This window comes from Taeniopygia guttata, chromosome 7 (genome assembly GCF_048771995.1).
Source record: "Taeniopygia guttata chromosome 7, bTaeGut7.mat, whole genome shotgun sequence".
Lineage (NCBI taxonomy): Eukaryota > Metazoa > Chordata > Aves > Passeriformes > Estrildidae > Taeniopygia > Taeniopygia guttata.
In genome coordinates this window covers 1,648,780-1,669,221 of record NC_133032.1, presented here as the reverse complement: position 1 = coordinate 1,669,221, position 20,442 = coordinate 1,648,780, and the positions used below count along the sequence as shown (strand labels likewise).

The window sequence follows — 20,442 nt, the reverse complement described above, 5'->3', positions numbered from 1 at the left end:
TGTTCTTAAAAGAGTAAAAAATAGCCCAAACTGAGAGGTCAGCTTGGATGTGGCCCCAGACAGTGAGCTGGGGTAGAAACAGGTCAAGAGGAGGCAGTTTGCATGGGGCAGCAGGAGGGGACTGGCCCCACCAGGACAGCAAGAGAAGCCATGGGAAGCTATCCTGCCCTTGTGCCAAGCCCAAGTGGCACAGCCAACAGCTTTCTGACCGGGAGAATCTACCCTTGTGGAGGGGCTGAGCAGAAAGGAGGAAGAGCAGAGCTCTGGCAGCTCCGTGGACTGTCAGGGAGAGAGCTGAGATCCCAGACCCACCTCCCCATGGAAAGCACACACTGGCGATTTATGGACAGCCCACTTTCAGAGCAAAGGAATGGCAGTTCCCTCTAATAATAGCAGCCTTTTGGGGCATTCAGCAAGTCTGAGAATGAAGCCCAAAGAAACGGTTCGCTGGCTTTAGGAGCAGGATTTAATACACTCGGCCACACAAGTAGCTACAGCAGAGCCAGAAATAGTGCCCTGGGCTCCTCATCTAAAACCCCAGGTTGCTGCCACGAGCCTGCACGCTGTCCTGGCACAGTACTGCACAAAATATCCAAAAGCCACATCCTAACTGTGCATGTACTCACAAGGGAAAGTCTCAGATCATACGTGTCTTCTTACCTATATAAATTTTCATCTGTTTCTCTGATTTGGATTAATAAACACGAGTGCAATTAGTGCTGAGCGCCACATTCACAGCTGTGGAGCTGTGCCTGCTCAGCACACATGAGAACAAGGCTGGGAGAGCTTACAAATGGGAACACCACTTACTTTTTCTTCCTTCCCCTAGCACTTCTTTCTGCTGAATGATGCTTTCACGTAACAGGATAAGCAGCACAACCAAGCGGTGCGAGCCGTTTGCTGGAGCACAGCCTCCCCATGCACACCGAGCTCACAGAGCCCAAGGAATTCAAGCTACATCCTTCAAAACATCCCAGCTATTCCATGAGCTGTGCAGGCTGTTTGCTCTTCCTGCTTCCCTCACCTTCATGCACACAGAGCACTGCCACCGCCATTTCAGAAACCCTCTGGTAGCTGCAGGAAGGTTTCCTCCAGCTGGGACCAGGTCTCCAAGGAGGGGAGCAGGGATCTCCTTGGCTCGTTGCAAAGGTTTTGCTAATCAGGTCACCTCTTCTGCCTTACATCACTCGTGTGTATATATTAGGCTGTGTGGCAGCTTGCAAACAAACAGGCACTTAAATTGCATATAGTTTGTTTTCTCTGTTCTCAGCCAGCCTCGGAAGCTGCCATCATTTAGTAGTGCCACTGCCTTTGTTTTCACCTACAGCACTGAGGGAGCACAATGAACTCTGCTGCAAAGGGAAAATTAAATGTTCAAGGGATGTTGATGGCTATCCTGCATCATACACAAGGCCCCACATCAAATTTCATCCTATGTTCCCTTGCTTTTCTTGTTCACATGCTTGATAAAAGCATAAACAAGTAAATGGATTTTGTTGGGGTTTTTATAAAGTTTTTGGGACATTCCTAAAAAAAAAAAAAAGACAGCAAAAGAGATAGCAGGGATAACACTATAAGCCAGCTCACTGCAAAAGCATGAACTTGAAGCCAAACCATTTCCCTCCAGCTAATATACGTTCCTTCTACTTTTTCCAGTCCAGCAAAACACCTTGTGGGGAAAAACATATGACAAGCACCACATATGACTTCTGCCTGGGAATACAAAGCTAATGGCACGTATTTTCCAGTCCACACATTTAATTTGCTTTCTTTTTCATTTTTCTTTATTTTTTTGGGTTGGTTGGGGGCTTTTTTCCCCCTTTTTGTTCAGCACATAAATCAGCTGATCCCGAATCACACTTTATGCTGAGTGGCCAAATTGAATACAATTATTGCTAATGTCTCATAAGTGCCAATTAAACTCCAATTCCCTGTTAAACAGTTTCCTGGGAAATTTTCAGTATAAAAATATTTCCTTCACCCACAAATTATTGTGGCTACAAACCAGAAGTTGGAAGGTTAACCTAAAAAAACATTCCTGGTATTTCATCCTCTGTCATGGAATGTTTTTCCCTCAAAAGTGAAATGGGGGGGAAAAAAACATTCTGTCTTGCTGAGAGATTTGATCCTCAGGTGGAGCTTAAATTAAAGCACTGGACATCTTAAGCAAGCAACAAGAGCACAATTCCCACTAAGAAACAAAATTCCTCCTATCCAACACACCAGGGAGAAGACAGCAGGACTGTACCCCTCTGTCTCCTCCACTGTCTGCTGTCCTAGGTCAATGCTTATTTTATCTGTGGCCTTGGAAAGGCAGGCTGGCCACTGCCACCGAGGGTTTGTGGTCTCCAGTTGGAGGTTGGCCTTTCCTGGCAGCAGCCATGCACTACCAGCCCCTTCCTGCTGCACCCGGAGCAGCAGCAAGTCAAGCCAGACCCCTCAAGGCCTCCCACACCTCTTCCCCCATCGCCCTTTCTCTCACCAGCAGAAAACAAAGATTTGGCCCAGCTTCAGATATTCATCCTTGAGGAAGCAAAATTCTAATCTGCCACCCCCGAGGAGCCTTGGATGGCTCCGTGGGCGAAGGACATTCACAGACACAATGTGTTCCCTAACCAAAGTGGCCAGAGAGTGGGTGCCAGGTGGGGCACCAACAATCCTAGGGTCTGATTCAGGTTCCCTGTCCAGAACACAACAAAAAACAGCATTCAAAGTCCAGATGATGCATCTGTCTTTACACCCAGATGCAAAGAAATTATGAAATTGTTACTTCCCTCTGGAAAACAAGGCTGAGCCCTACCTACAGCAGCACAATGACAGGCAGCTACAGCACAGCCTTGTGCATATCGTCCTGTCACTAGTCAGTGACACTGTCTATTTTAATCATGCGCTTCTCCTAGGCAGTGGATTAATGACATTGCTAATTGGCAGCTACAGACAAATAGAAAATGACCCGGTTTCTAACAGGTTTTGAACCCAATTCTTACACATCACAAGGCCTGGAGTTGGTGTGTCCCTATACTATTAAATTCCCTGTTTCTACACTATCAAAAGCACTCAGCAAGGGTAAGTGTAATACAATTAATTTTAAGAACCAGCATGGCAAACTGATGAGTGTTTTGTAAGATGAAAATTAAAGGATGAGGGGGGAGAACCCTTCTATCTTGATGGATTTTGAAAGTTCAAGGTAGGGAACGCCAGAAGTTGGAAACAATGATCCGTAGCTCTTGTTCAATCTAAGAGCACTCTGGTAGCAAAAAGGGTCCTTAAAGAGGGTGTTTACATCACTCCAGAAGTGTAGTGAGACTTTAATGCATGTTCAAACACACTTTCCTCCTGAAATAGTGCAAAATAGTCTTGGGTGAAAAAAAAACTTAATCTTTGAGTTTCTTGTTGCTGATAGAATTCGGCCTTAGTTAACTACTCTTTTCAAGTTCATTTCAGTTTAATTGTGAGCTATTAAATGTGTAAACAAGGGAGCACCAGCAAGTCTCCCCTTTTTAAAAAGGCACACACACAAGTGGTGAGAATGCCAGCCAAGCAGCGGCAGAACAGAGCACAGAATTGGCTCTGTTGTCACCTCATAGCCACAAAGTACTTAGCTAACAGGTTGACATTAAAAAACAAAGAGCTTTAGCAAATACTATTTAGTTCCTGAGAAACGAGCAGGTCCCCCCTTCTTCTGAGGAACAGGTATCACTCCAAAGCTGTGAGGCTGAATAAGCACAGTGAGATCTGCTCAAGGCACCAGCAGTACATCTGCTGCTCAGGAGAAAGGAAGACATCTCTTCAATGGCACCTGTGGGCAGTGCTGTCCTTCCAACACTGAAATGGAAGATGTTTCAGTCAAGAGTTAGAAAGGTGTATTTCAAAGGAGCCAGTTTTGCTTTCACAGTAGATTGAAGCTTTCTGGAGGCTTCGAGAGAAGTAAAGCTGACTCTGGATGGAACAAATGAGGGTGAATGTCACCTGCAAAACAGGGAAATTACCTAACTCTTTTCTTGACTCAAGTACCAAAATGCAAGATCACATACATTCCCAATGCTGGATGTCAAATTTCTTTATTGAAAGCTCTAAAGATTTAGCTTTTGGCCACTGAGCCAGGGCGATGGTAGATGGTGATACCATCTTGTCATGAATTCTGTTCAGGTTCTGCAGGGTTCTGTTCATTCACAACAGTTCAATCAAACCAAAGAGTTCACAACTAATAAAAAAGAGAAAGAAATGCTTTAGAAACTTTGTGCTGAGTCCTTTTCTGCATGCCACAAACGGGATTCTTCAAGCCCACAAGGAGGTGCTTAATGCGCCAGAAATTCAGTGAGAACTGATCGGCTTATTTAGGGATCCTTAGAAATTTTTAGTTTTCACATTGAAGAATCTCAGTTTAAGCCTGCTACCTCTGAAGTCAATTTAAACTCTCACTAAATGCAACAGAAGACTTATTTCATATCTTCTGGAGGTGGTATGTGCAGTAAGTGTAGACTAACAGGTCTGTTACACCCAAGTTTAGTTTAAATTAGGATGCTGTTGCATAGCTAAGCCAAGCTTCAGTCAGGTTTTAGCTGACACAAACTGTGGTTGCCATCCTCCCTCAATCCCCACCCCTTCCATCTTTTATATTGGCACCAGTGATCATGGAACTGGGTGCTACACCAAGCTGGTTGAAAACCAGTCTTCCTGAGGAAAAAATCAACCCTTTTCAGCTGGATCAGGCTCCTGACCAGGCACACTGTGCCATCACAACAACCAGCTTTGGCTCACGTGGAGCAGCACCCCCGATGTCACCACACACTTTCAGCAGCAATGGTTCTAAATCACCAGGTGGCTTCTCCCAACGCAGCTCTCCAGGGCCAGACACAAGGAATGAAGACTACAGTACTAAAATGCATGAAACAACTTTTAAGCTCAAATGGCCATACAAGCTTATGCAAATATGAAGCTGAAAAGACCACAGTTAAAGTTGGAAGGGCTCTGATTTAAGCAAACAGCATCCCAGCAAGAGCAGCATTAAGGGCTGAGATCTCTTTTTTATCACAGGGCCCAGTTTTGATGGTTTCAGTGACACACATGCCAGAAACGTTTCGAGCCACCAATCCTTCCAGTCTCCCACAAGGCCACATTCAGTGAGATTCTTGCTGAAGTCCAAAGGCTGGGACCCTGAGTAAGGAGTTCCCTGGTGTAAGTAAGCATGGCAGTACCTAGCCCAGAATCTGCCCCAGGTGCCCAGCCTTCAGGCATGACTGTTTGCTCACCACAAGTCACCCATGCTGCATACCTCCATCTGGCAAGAGTATGAAATCCTAATTGAATATATATGATTGCTCAGTGTCGCAAGATTCCTCTCCAGAAAGGCCTCAGGCCAAATTTCACCCACAAATGCATCTACGCAAGCGGCACTTACACAAGCCAGAGTCGTGTATTCATATCCCAGGGTAGGAAAAGTACTCCTGATGACCCAGCCTCCCCCTCCCTTTGTGCCTGTACTTACAAAGCAATATAGTGCAACAAATATTGTGCTTAACATAACACAAGGTTTCTGCCAATTCCCCATAGGTGCAAGGGAGAGTTTGCCTTTCCCATTCCCCCATCCCTTTTGCAGGGCCAGAACCTGATCCCTATGCAAGGTGAGTGAATACAGCAGGACTGCTCCCAGCTGCTGCCCCCTCTACAGATGCTTATGCTAACTCAGATGATAGTCTCGGACTCAGATTTTTCCCTAAGTTCAAACTAAGAGCAACTGTTGGATATATCTTTATATCCAACATATTGTTCTGCCTTTTTTTTTTTTTTTTTCTGTTTTGATGGGGAGAGAGGCAGCAGGATGTTTCTTTTTCCTGTCCTTTTGCTGTTGTACAAGACATGGTTTCTTGGAGAAATGTCATCTGGCAAACTCTGTCTTTACATAAGACCTGCCAAGCCCTTGTGCTCCCCTGCTCTCTCCTCCTGCATGCTGCAGCCATTGGGACTTTGTGCCTTCGTGTGAATGATTTCCCACTTGTTTCTGAGGGGCAGGTAATGCTGGGTGTGATGGTGCCCAGCAGCTGCTGTTCTCCAGGGCCCCCTCCATTGTGCAGTTCCATGTCACAGTGGCTGTGCAGTGCAGGAGGCAGGTTTGGTGCTGTGGGTGGTCTCCCACAGCCTTTCCCTCGCCGACCAAAAGCAAGTCTCTTACTGCCTGCACCATGTATGTGAAATACTGTCAGTCTCCTCTCCTACCACAGCTCTTCTTTATTTCAGTAGAGCTATTTCTGATGCACACAGAAAAGCAGAGAGAGGAGAAAAAATAAAGGCTCAGTCCTGTAATGAACCACGCTGTCTCTCAAAACATAAAACCATGAATACTTTTTTAAGACCAGTTCAAATTCTGATGAGGGAGCAGAAGAAACATTCATTGAGGAGTGACACAACATTCACCCCTAAAGGCTGCCGAGACCTCTACATGGTACAAAAACTAGAAGTTTGTAATGGAAAATGCTGACAAACTACAGCTATATATGGATTATCCTTTATAAACAAAAATAAAGTGATTGATAACATCCATTTGAAGACACCAAAACCTTATTGGCTCATTCATTGTTGTCTCTGCTTCTTAAAAAGTGCAGGACTTCCTAAAACGCTTTCCAGCACACACAAAGGGTCATAATTATAACAGTAAAGATTATTTCATTTATAAGGAACTTTCTATCAGGAATCTACACTATATTTGAAAATATACCTGAAGAAATTGTTTGAAACCAGTGGAATCACTTCTCTGGGTCAGGACCTTGCTTCATTTTCTGGCATTTTTATCACTAAAGACATTATCTTAAATCAGTGAAAGGCTTTCATTATCAAGTTATACATCATCATTCACAGCTTTCAGGAAAAGTTTTATTTATTTCTCATTATATAAACTCTAAATCATCTTAATGCAACCTGACCTAGCCATGTCCTCCCTCCTCTAAATAAGGCACCTCCCCAACTCATCAACCCATGGAAAATTATAGGATAAGCACCTGCCACAAAAATATTTTCTGTCTTTGTCACTATATTGTAAAAAGCAGACGAACAACAAAACCTGTTTTTGTTGGAGCCCAAGCCTTGTCTGCACTCTGGGAGGCAGGTGGCTGCTGCAAAGCAATGGGCAGGTCCCCAGGTCCATGTGCAGCCCTGGATCTCTGCAAACGCCCGAGCACAGGCACTTCTCCCGTGCGCCTCACAGCCACTGCCGGGCTGCAGTCCTGCGCAACTCCAAGAAATAAAAGGGAAAGCAGCTTTGCCTAACCACAGTATGACTACACAACGTTCAAGGAGACCTCTTAAAAGCCAGTGTCTTTGTCAATGCTGACTTCTGTCAGCGTGCTGCTGCCTTGAAATATGTATTTTTACCTGAGGCAACTAAAGAAAATAAATTGTATGTCCTTACATGGTTTAATTTTTAATTATTTGAGATGGAAGATGAGGATTTGGGATCTGGAAATATCTGCTCACAGTTCAGAGATCCCAGCAGTACTGAGTTCAGCCCATTAAGGCAGAACGTAGAGCACATCTCAAAATGCACATGAAAGGGCTGCTCCAAGAGGCACTTATGGTATGTTACAAGGATGGCAGCATCTGGTTTAGTCCCTTAACTTTTCCAAATGTAAAGGACAGTAGAGTTTATAGTCATTTTCCATTTTCATAACAGTCACTTCAATAATCCAAAACTGTTTAAACTCAAAATTTAATATACTAAAAACAGGGGGAGGGTATCTCTGCTGCCTCCTTCCCACAACTTAAAACACACCAGCTATTAAAGCAGCAAGACATTTAAATGACTATTCATTCTGATTTTTTTTAAAGCAGTGCTAGGCTTTCACCTGTATCATTATTATGTAGGCAGTGACAGATGGCAATGGAAAAATATAAAATAACTCTTAGAGTATTAACTTTTTTCAGTACCGTATGTGTCAGATTCTTTAGCATAAATAAATGGCATTACACAGTCTCATTAAATCTATACATCTGTGTAGTAACTTGCAATTTATGGATATTTTCTGACACAATGTTCAAACCAACAGGTTTAGCTCACATGTTTCTTTTCTCACCATGCCATCTCCAAGTCACCAGAAAAGCAAACAAAAGCAAAACCCTACACTAAAGATTCCTGAAGAATTCTATGAGAAGATTTGCTATTCATCATCTACATACATTTAAGGGAATGAGCAAGGAAGAGGGTAATGGGATCATGGAAGAAAGGGGATGGAGAGAGTTGGCAAGTAAAACACGTAATTAGGCACCTAAAATTTACATCTTTAACAAGTAAGGAATGACTCCCCAAGTTAGATTAAAACAAGAACAACAGGGACACAAACAGGACATTTTCTCCTATTGCCCACTGAAGCACAAAAAGCCCCCCCTGCCCCCCCCCCAATTTTCATCAGAGCACCCAGGAGTCCTGAGCAGATTCCCTATGGACTGTAGTGCTCAGACAGAGTAGGGAATGCAGGACTGGCGGCTGAGGCAGAACAGCTCAGACTGCTGAGGAACTCAGGCCATCCCCAAGCACATGGAGAGGTGCTGTCAGTGCCTTTGAGCACCACTCACCATTACCCAGGGGAACCAGGAAGTCAGAGACATAAGAGCTGCGTACACTGAAGCATCTGGTACTTCCTGAGGCCTTTCCCAAACGTGTCCCATAAACTCAGCTGCTCCATGGGAACCATGTGTCCAAACACCCCACAGGGCCACACATACAGGCTCTGGTGCATGGTGGAAGGAGTTCTGGCTTCTGCAAGAAGCAAGGGTTACAGGGGGACAGCAAGGACACTGCACCTCCTGGGACACAGAGCCCTGAGGAAGGAGGGATGGCAGGAGAGGGCTTGCTTGCACACACCAGCCTACTCCTGGGAGCACTCCCAAGCTCCCCTTCATTCATCCTTGAACAGGAGCAGGGCAGCTGTGAGGACATCACAGCTGCTCTAGTCCCAGTTAAAAAGACTCATTTTGGGCAATAAGCTGTGTTTGGGAGCTCTCCCTTTAACACAAGAGCCCGCTGGTCCAGGCTGGTGGAACAGGATGCAGCACCACTTGCTGTTACCAAACATTTATTAAAGATGTCAACAAAAGATAAAAATCTGTAAATAGAGCTGCAGTCACAGAACACAGAGACCAGCAGCCCTGCAACCTCAGTCCCCATGGCTGTGGTTCAATAGGTACCTCCCCTTTCAACTCCTTCAGAGATGTTCTCCCAAGAGCTGCAAAGGATTTGGGTAGCTGTTCACTGAGTATCAATGAACACTCCTGCCTGAACACCAAGTCACACCTTAGACAAACTCAAACCCAGGTGACACATTACCAGTGGAAAGATGAAATCTGGCATTAGCAGCAATTCCTGCACGTCACACCCTTTTGTCTGCTTGGGTAAAGGATCTGTTGGGAGCTATTTACGGACTGGCTCTTTTCCTCTAGGAGGAGCTGGTATTTCTGCCTAAAATTAAGATGGCTTGACACTTCCTACGATGAGGCCCTGTTTTTTACTTGCTTATCACTTTGCCAAAAACAAGTTAGGCTGAAATGTATAGACAATATTTTAATTTTGTGAGTGTGTATGAAACCGCAAATCAAAACAGTTGAACTGGCTCTGACCAGTTCAGAGAAACCACTACCCCTGGTTCTTAGTGTTCAGGTCAGGTGGCCCACATCAGCCAAAATAACAAAGCCTGCTTTCCTGTGGATTTGTACCCACAGCCTCATTCAAGCCCTCTTCCCTTCCAGGAAGTGCAATTTGGGTGCCTGCTGCCAAACAGAACGAGTACTGCTAAGTTCCACTTGCTTTTCCCCTCATTAATGAGGATCAGCAATCCCAAGAGATCCCCTGACCATGCAACTTCATCTCATGGGTACACCTTTACTGCATCAGTTCAAGGAAAGTCAGACCCAGAGACAAAACATCACTGACATGACTTTGATTTTGAGGACAGGTCATGTGCATTTAAAAATCATTACTCTCTGCAATGAAAAGAAGGAAAAAAAAAGAAGAAAAGGGGAAAGAAATTGGCATCCTAAGAGGCTCACTGAAGCTCTTTAAAGTGCATAATTCCATCATCATACTGTACATAGTATACGATCTCTGAGGGGTAATTATCCATGGATTGGAAGGCAGTGTGAATATACACACAGTCAATATTATGTGCTTGCTGCTGCTTCTCTTTTTTTTTCTTTTTTTTTTTTTTTAAATCAATTTTAATTGTTGTGGATCTATTTCTGCTAATAAAAGAGAGTGAACTGATTCTGGTCGGATAGATTTCTGGATACGGAAAATGAGTGAGCAAAACATGTGAGAGTACTTACTGTATTACCAGAAATATTTATAAATGGCTCTTCCCTCCCTCAGCTGGCAGAATATCAAAGCACTGAGGAAGCAGCACGGATGGCTTCTGAAGGGATGGAGAAAGGTCCACTCCTCCATCACCAGCCTGGGAAAACAATGCCACAGAGCTTCAGCAGAAGCCCAGGCTGGCACTGCTCTAACAGCAACACCTCCCCTCTTGTTAAGGGGCGAGCACTCCTGTGAGGGCAAACTGTACCAGAAAGGATCAGAAATGAGCCCCTACAGGGAATATATAATGTGTCTACTGGGTTGGAACAATACATGAACTGAAGACTCAAGGTTTTTTGTAACTGCGATTCCCTGGAATGTCAGTCGTTCCACCTGAGGACAACCATCTTCTCTGAAGGCTTGATGCCTCCACATACCAAGCTCAACCCAGACTCTTTGGGCTTGACAGTACTGAAATGTTCCCTGTAAAACACAGCACTATCACAATACATTCACTAGCTGCATTTCTAGAGACAAGCACATTTACCAAGAGCACCTACAAATCACCCCTACCCTTGCATGAGATCCTGGCTGAGCCAGGAAGGGCTCTGTCCCCCAGAGCACCTGCAAAGGGGGGTCCTGCAGGGGTACACACTGCACACACAGCAGTACCCTGCAGCTTCCTTGCAGGGATGTGTGCCTTTGTGAACTCCCACCTGCACGCAGCCCAACTCTCTCAAACTGGATTAACCAAATACATACTCTGAACTGTGTCTAACATCACAGTTTGTTTCCATGCATCCCACTTGTGTGGACTAGGGATTTCCTGGGGGAGATGTGCACCTTGTTGGCTGCTGTGCTCCTGGCTGTCCCCCACATGCTCTCCCTTCCCAGCAGTGGAGGACTACAATAAGGCACACCAATTCCCAAGTTAGCCTGTGCATGTGAAAATGCCTGGGGGTCCTGATTCAGTGCAATACTTAGGCAATCACTGATCTTTAATGTTAAAGTCAACAGGACCTGGGTACATCCATAGGTAATTACATGAATTCATCACTGGGCTGAGCAAGCATGTTCCAGTTCACAAAAGCAACGAAAGGACAACGTGCAGGAAGAATGAAAAGCCTTCAGGAAAGGATTAGCAGTGTCACAAGTTAAACATCTCCTCCCTGATGACATACAGGATCGGGTCAACTGTGCAGGCAAGCGAGAACGCTGTAGCATGAAGTCACAAATGGTACAGCCTGCTCACTCTACTGCCTGTAGCAGCTCTGCAGGTAATGAATACAGAATACTAATGTACAATAAGCAATACTTTAATAGCTCTACTCTGCAGAAGAGGTAGGCATTTTTCAGTGTTTAACTGCACATCGTTGCTATTCCAGATCTCCTACTTGGATGTTTTAACCTACCTAGCAGATTTAAGTGTAAGAAATAACAATAAACCTCTCTGTAATCAACCCCTGAAACCTTGCAACTCTTGCTTTATGGTTCAAAAAACCATAACCTAGGAGGGCTATAACCTAATAGTGATATGCTGTCATTAACTGGCTACTGAATTACAACAAATAATGTGGAACAACCTGAGCAGCAACTCCACCCTACCATTTTAAAAACTGATTGTTACCTATTTGGTGACAATATGAAAACATCTCAGTTATATAGTACTAAGCAACCTAACACTTATGACCAATCTTGGGCTTTAAAAAAAAAGGCATTATTTAAAAATCATTTAAATCCACACTAAATATACAAGTTCTTCAAATTATTATGTCTTCTCATAAGTACAGGAAATATCAAGAATTTACAGTAGGTCGTTTGAGTCCCCCTCATTTACAGCAGGCAGAAAGTAGTTCAGCACCTGCTGAAATAATTGCCAAGCAAGGAAAAGATAAAGATATAAAGGAAATTTATTGGCTGTCTAGCAGACTTTACCTTCAATTTTCCCTTGTCACGTTCCCATCAAGTGTATGTACCTGCACAATTCTGGTTGTGAAAGCTACAGTCACAGCCATGTTAGATTCAACTAGCCCTGTGCCAAATCTGATCTGAGGGGTTCAGGAAGGCAGTGTGAGTACTCCCAGGAGGGACATATAGTTTTATATATCACATGCCATGCTTCATTTAACTGCTTGCACACGCACAGTTAGCTCACTGACTACTTTTAAAGTTCTGGAACATTCACAACCACTTTTATTCGTGCATATATGCTAAAGACTCTGCACAAAGTGATTTGCTCACATAATGCCTTGTTACTACTCTGTTGCCAGGTTTCTGGCCTGGGGCTTTGGGATCAGCAGCTTCCTTAAAGATACCATCAACAGGGGATTCTCACTCCAGGGTAAGAATAAAGCATCTACCATGAGGCAGAGCCTGAGATGTTTAAAACTTGGGTATTTATTTCAGGCAGCTGCACCCCACACACATGGAGGTGGAATATTCCAGTCTGCAACTTGCAGTTCTGGTAGGAGACATAGGGAAAACAGAGTTTTCACAATGACTACAAACACAAAGAAATAATCATATAGGTCAAACAAACAGAAATGTCTGATTTGCTATGAAAATCATTTGAGTTGTCTCAAGAAATTTGTTTGGGCAAAAAGAAAATAAAACCTTTCTGAAGTTGTGTCACCTCCCCCTTTCTAGTGCTGGCCTTTTTGAGCTGAAATACATATTTTTGAAACAAACATGGAAATGCTTTCTACTTTCAAACATCAAAAGCCATTTTAGTGTTGCTGAAGCATTTTCTCCCCCAATGTTTTCATCTAACTTGACTCAAATTTCATTCTGGTTCCTGCTTACAAGCTGCCTTTTTCAACAAATTTATTATTTGTCATTTCCACCTAGTGGTTTCCACAACAAGCTCATTCCCAGCAGGCTGTAAGGATGCAAACAAGTCTCAAGTCAGTCTTTTGCATCAGGAGCAAAGGAAGTCTTTCTGAAATGGGCATTGTTTAAATAATTTTTTAAAATTAAAAAAAACCAAAAAAGCAAACATTTGAAACCTCTGCACGTCCTTAACTATACTATATATGATAATATACATACTATTTTGGGGAGTGATACAGCTAAGCCACCTATCCTGTTTTCAGCACAGATGGTTCATTCAGAGGCCTTCACTGGCTGCCCAGGCACAACAGGGCAAAGCAGCTCTGCAGCCACTACACCTCAATGGTCCTGGAGCTGCATCCTCTGCTGTGCCTGGAAAGAAAGCATCTGAAAACTACCCTGGGGTGGCAAGGGGACAGTGATGGAATGACAAGGCTGGGAACAAACAGAACGGCTGTGTGTGTCCGTGTGAGCAGTGCTCAGGCTCTTCCAGGACCCAGCTTCCCTCTCCTACTGCACTTCCTGCCTACCTGGGCTCGCTCCAGCTCTTCTCCCAGACACAGGTGAGACCAGGGAAGTCAGCACGAGGCTCTTATAGACACTCCAGTGCCTTCCTGAATTTATAAATCCCTTCACTTCTCTAAACTTCCACTCAAGATCAGTTAAGACACTTTCATAAATCTTACTTGGCATCTAGTTGCATCCTTAGGTGCCTAAACACATGTTTAAACAGGAATCTAAATCACTTTGCAACTCAGTTCATCTACAAAATAGAGATTGTAATTCTTTATCTTATGGGGGCTCAGAGACGATAAATTGATTAACATTGGAGATTAATGTTCATGTGCTTAAGTCAATGGAAGCAGAAACAAATCTTAATTCAGGATGACATAGAGCACTTACAGGACTCCCAGCATTTGTAAAGCCAGTGCCTTCTCTGTCACGGACAAGATACATCTGCTTACAAAGAAACTTGCACAATATTCACACCATGTATTTTGGCTCAAGCTAGAAGTAGCAGTCTGCCTCTTTTATGAGCCCTTCAGAAAAAACATCTCTGTACAGCCTTTAAGTTATCTACTGTTGGGTTCAATGAATTTGATGAAGAAAAGCTTGGAACATAAATCTAAGTGACAACTGAAGTTCAACACAGGCTGCAAGGAAGAGAAAGGCAGGTAGGACTTCACATATGTTTGCACAATAGAGAAATTGTTTGAGCGAGTGGGAAGAAATTTCTAAGGCTGATGCCTTATAATATGACCCCATGCCAGTTGAGATGTCTTTCACAAAGACCACATCACATGTTGTTGATTCCACGACTCATTATTTCAAATGTTAAAAGTATGGCTGGTTACCATACTAAGAAGGGAAATTATTTTGTGCCACTACAGTAATTTTTTCTTATATTGCAAACAGAATGCATTGATTAAAGCACACAGAATCTGGATGAGGATTTAAGGCAAAGTAGGTAATTAATAGTAATTTGGAAAGAAGAAGAAACAATATCCACTAAAGTAGCATTTCTTTGAAGAGACGGGAAATAAAATCTTATCTAGTATTCAATCCATTTTATCCTCTATAAACAACATGACAAGCACCAGCTTTAAAGAAAGGTTGCATGAACAGAAAATATCAAGGCTGACATTGTGAAAGTCATGAAGATGAAGCAGACCTTGATTCAGGTGGAAGGAAGAACCTCTGCCTCCCTTTGGAGCCTGCCAGACACTTTGAGCACTTACTCAGGCTGATGGAGCCCAAGCTCTTCGTGGCTCTGCTGCAGCCTCTGCCTTCTAAGCTGGCAAGGGTGTTGATCACGCATCTGTTTTCATCACAAATTCCATCTGGATTTTAGAATTCTCAATTTAGATCTCATCAAGACTCACACACATCTGCAGAGAGCTTTGATTTCTAGACACCAAAGGCTTCCAGTGGGAAAAAGCTGCTCTGAATAGCTTCCCACCCACTCTCACAGCAAGACTGATAACAGTGCATTTGTGCCAGTACTTTTGATAGAAGAGGTACACACACACACACATATAAATGCAGACACATGTGCTGCTGCTGGTGAAGCTCTGCTCTTTTCTTAGCTTGGGTTTGGATGTCCTTGATTGAAAAACATTGCAGCAGCCTGAACTCATCAGTCTGCCCTGAGCCCAGCAGCAGAGGTTTTAATGAGGAAATATCTGCTGATAGCTTTTGTTTCTACTGTACCTTTAACTGTTGGCAGGAGAATTCAGGAAAGGACTTGGATGTCAGCTAGATACCAAACATCATTGGCCACTGGTCAATCATCAAGGAAACAGCAGGGCTGAACGGAATGGATTTGATCCAGAGGTTACCAATTTTTCAAAATATTACATGCAACCATTTCTTAAGCAGATTAGATGACACATTCTCAGCCAAACATACACCAGAAAATGGGACTGTTATCCTCCGATTCGTTCTCTTTTTGGAAAAAAAAAAAACAGAGGGCAAACTTTCAAAACTTTCAACCTTCTTAAAAAGGCAGTGAGCTTTCTGCATTCCTGACCTTTCACTTGCAGAGGGAATGCTGATTTCTTGCTGAGCTACGGCTCTGATCATCCCTGCCAAAGCTAAGACGTACACGAGCTGGCTTACCCTTGTTTCCACTGGCTGCTGGAGCACGCCAAAGAGACTGTGTGCCCTCCTGCCTCCAGCACCCAGCCAAGCAACGTGATACTTTTCAGAACCTTATATAGCCCTTTAAGAGCTGTATAGAGGAGCTCAAAACAGGATGACACAGAGGGCAGCGGTGCAGGGAAGTTGAGAAATGTCTTCTACTTTTGCTCTCAAGCAGATCAAATGGTCAGTTCCAAAGTGGGGCATGATCAACTCCGTAAGTTTTTGGAGGCAAAAGTAGCTGAAAGACTAGAATAACACAGAGTAGGAGTGGAAGTGGATGTGCTCACCCACAGACAAAAAAAGAAGGTTTATTCAAGCATTGCAGTATGACAATCATGCAATGCAAATGCCCCAGTGAAGTGAAAATGTGCAGTCAGCCCTGGAGCCTGAGGTTTCAGTATTCCCAAGGCAAGGCAGTAAACTGCAGCACTCTGGGAGTGGCCTTTGGTCGTGCCATTTCTCCCAGTAAGCCCAACAGGAAACACTAATGCTGAACAAGTACTTCTGAATACCCAAGCTACTGCTAGAACATTAAAGCTTGTGCCTGCAGATCCTAAACAGTGCCAGGGTTCCTTCTTGCCCAGTGCTGTTTTACCCAAGAGACAGAAGAAAGGTCTGTCAGGAAGTCTGTACCTGCACTGGCTACTCATCTATGCTGTTATTTACTGTAGTGCCTAAGATGGGCCACAGCCCTATGACACTACTTCTGAATGAAGAAAAAGGGATCAGTGTTTAATTTACAACCATTGCAGCACAGATCTGGGGTGCTCCCTATCAGTATCAGCACAGACAGGCTGCATCTTCAGGCCCGAGGAGAAGAGAATTTGGCCCAAGATGTTAAAGGGTTATTTTAAGGAATGCTTTTCTCTTTCTCCCTTCTCTCTCTCTCTCTCCATTTGTTTGTTTTGGAATTGATACCAGGAAAAAAAAAATGTAACTAGGAAACAGAATACATAACTGCCTGAGGTGATGTACAAGAAGTTTCTTAGCATTCTCTGACTTTTTCCTGGTTAAAACCAGTTTGCCTGGGGATGGGCCAGCTCGGTTTCGGCTTCTCCTGCTTTCCCAACATTCCACAGAATAGCATGACCTTCATTAACTCAACACAGCAACTGGATCCAACTAACAAAATCCAACACATGTAGGCACTTGTCCCCCTCATCCTCAAGGGTAGAGAAACACGGATACCATTGCTCCAAAACTAGCCTTGTCATTTCCAGTCCTTATCGTCGCACAACAGATGCTATCAGGACTGCTCCTTGCTGGTCAAAGGCTGCAGCAGCTTCTCTGCATCCTTCTGCTTACTGGATTAACACCCAGTTCCTCCCTTAACTGTGGATCTAGTGAGGAAACTTTGCAAAAAAACAGTTTATAATAAATGGTAACTAACCAGCAGCCAGGGCTCTATACTTGTGTTGGCTGGGTATAAGAGCATTTGTTACTGAATACATGGACTTGCTCATATTTAAAAAAAAAACAAACAAACAAAAAGACAACCCCAAAACAACAAACCAAACAATAACAGAAAACTTCAGAATTGTAGCAGTCTGGATGTGGCTTGATGGATTAGGGGGCATGGGGGGAGGAAAGGTCTAGTCAGCCTGCAATATTATGTATCTGGAGATACAACATAGATAGTGGGGAACACACTGAATATAACAGACCGGCTTCATATTTCAGTGTTTATTCAAACTTTTAATGTTTTCAGACAAAATTCCATGTTAAAAAAAACCCAAAAAACCCCACAAAAAACACAATAGCTGTGGGCAGCAGAAAGCAAGATACTATTTTATGAGCTAATATAAAGCAAGCTCTCTACCATTCACACTCAGGAACAGCACTCACAAGCCCAGATTTGGCACTGGCAGGTCTTACACATCCTGCTGTCTTTAGTTTTTCTGTATTGACAGGGAAAAAACTAGCCACATTTGTAATGGATTGGGGTGTTCGTCACACCTTTGGCATTCCATACTCTCCCACAAGTCAAGCAATCATTAAGAGAACACATCACACTCGGAAATCCCTCTTGGATAAACAGAAAAGGGGGAAGATCGAGGTAATGCCTGAGATGCATTTAAATAAAGCCTTATACATTCTACATTTTTTGAACAGCTCTTTTGCAAGAGCTGTTCAAAAGAATGATCATGTGATCAAGATGTGATCAAGAGAAGCTTCAGACCTAGTAACTTCAAAATTGGACTCTGCACCTCATCTAGGGCAGAGAACTGCAGTAGAGAGACTGCATCCTTTTATCCACTCTGCTGTTTGTCAGGCTGTACTATCACTTGTGACAACCTCAGAAATGCTAAATTGGCTCTTAACCCACAAAGGCTTCCCGAGCGAAGCCAGCCCTTTGTTAGCAGCTGTGCTGCCCAAGGACGGGTCCAGAGGCAGCCACTGAAGCCTCAAAGCTTAAAGCCAGTGTGACTCAGTTGAGCTGTGGATGAGTATCTGCTCTAACCAAGGGCGTGATGCTGGTCCAGTCACTTCCTCGAGATGAAAGCTGGCACTACTGCTCAGGGAGGTGTTCTTCCACCCAATAACAAGGAAGATCCTTGACATAATTCTGACCATGATGTAAGCTGAAGTACTTTCCAGACTGAGATCCTTTTCTCCATTCTGTAAAAGTCACACCACAAAGTCCACAGATGAAGTAATGAGAATGGAGATGGGCAATGGGAGACAGAAAGCAAGAAGCCTGATGAAGTGTTGCATAAGCAGTACTAATGCTTCAGTGGAGTTGGTTAGTTTAGTTTGTCATATCAGCAAAATAAGCAGAGGAAAGTGAAAGTGTTTCATATTTATGAGTTCCATAAATATTCTCAGGACTTTGCTCCTCAGTAAAGATTCCAGGTACCACAGTAATACCAGAAGGAATAAAAAGTACTATCAAGCTTGTACAGCAGTTACTATATCTCTGTTATTTGAGCAAACATACTGAAGTCTGTCATTTTTATCCCCAGTTTAATCTCAGACATAATCATCTGGTGGTGTGTATATTTAACCAAATTCCTCACTCTAGAGCACAAGAGTTCCACTAGCACACAGCACCCTGGATACTGCTACAAAGATCCTTACTGTTATGAGCACATATATCAAAACAACCACTGCATTTGAAGTAACCAACATGAGAGGTGGCCTCACCATACTCAAATTCCAAAACGGTTTTGGGCACACGTTCCCATCTCTCTTGGTCCTTCCCCATGGGGAGTTAAACCATCACTTCACCATTTACTGCTGCAAGGGCAAGTTTATGCCACCTAATTTTACAGATCTAACAGCTAGTTATCCAAGTCCCTGCTAGCACTGTCTAGGTTCCCTGTGAAGTCAATCCAAAGAAATAAGCGTCTCCAGAGGGCAAATAACTTCATCCCACTTGTTCTGTGAGATGATGGTTTCTGGAAAAGCCTACAGTACCAGCTAAAATTACTAGTTTGGACTAGATACCTCACCTCTGCAAAGCTGAAGCTCCTCAAAACGAACTCCACGTGGATGGCATTATTTAGTGCAGAACTTCACGGATCATTCCACATAGAAGCTGGACAATCTTTTATCAGCCATTCCAGCTGAAACCATTTATTACTAAGACAATGGTCCTTAATCATCTTCAGAGCAAGTCATTCTTGGCAGATAACAAGTAAAGCTGGACCATATTGCTATGCCTCCCCACCTTTGTGGGGGGACACTCAGATGGCCCACTACACCCCTGTTCTACTTTCTTGCTTATTTTGGTCCTTCAAAAATCCTAAAATCACATGGCTTACCTGTGCCTTCATTTCCATGTTTTACATGTGATGTTCAAGTAATGTTCTTGCAATATTATAAGCCTTGTCTGGCATTGAGAAAGTCTTAGTCAAGAGCGTTTTATGTTACTGGAACTGCTTATACAAAATTCCCTTTTACAGATTAATTTATAAGAGAAGAAAATCCTGTACTTATCTTAATTACTTTATTGATTCTTGGAAAAAAAAATACAAACTCAAGCTGGGAAGAAGGAAAGATAACATGCACTTGTATTTCACATACAGTCAAAAATCTTTCCATTGATGCTGTTTTATAATGCCCAAGATCCACTCTTCTGCTCTAGAGTGGTAAAAACTGACCTTCTTCTCTCCCCCATTCCCATGAGAGAAACAACTACAGAGAAACAGCAGGATGGGAAAGACAGGGAGAGACAGACTAAGCTAGGAAAGCTTTCATAGACTACAACTTTACAACAAGGTTATGTGTATTCATGCAGAGCATCCTACAGCAAGGCAGAACCTACTGTTAACTCCCTGTAACAGCAAAGGGAAAAACACCGCTAATGAAGGGGACAGGATACTCTAAGGAGTCCAGAGAATGGCAGGATTTGGACACATCAGGACAAGGAAAGATTGTTAGGATCTCCTGGTCTGACCTGTCCACCCCCATGGACTCCTCTCCATGCCTGCACAGCAGCCACAGCTTGTTACCTTTCCCTAAAGCACTGATGCTGTCTCCACTGAAGACAGGGCAGGGAGCTTGAAGGTTTCTGATCAGCTCGTTTCACTGCCTAGTAAACAACAGCCCCTTACATACCCTGCTCTTCTGGGGGCAGGCCTGAGCTCCCATGGTGTGACCACAGTAATTAACTCAGAACTCAGTACAGGCATGTTGTGATCTGCCCTGAAAATGCCAGGACACAGGGCTGCACTCGGTCATCCATCACG

The 20,442-nt window shown here is 43.6% G+C and overlaps 1 protein-coding gene across 12 annotated transcripts in view; it reads right to left on the bottom strand.

The window, feature by feature from the left end:
• Nucleotides 1-20,442, bottom strand: part of IKZF2 (IKAROS family zinc finger 2) — a 118,214-nt gene that overhangs the window by 57,470 nt on the left and 40,302 nt on the right. The window lies entirely within an intron of this gene.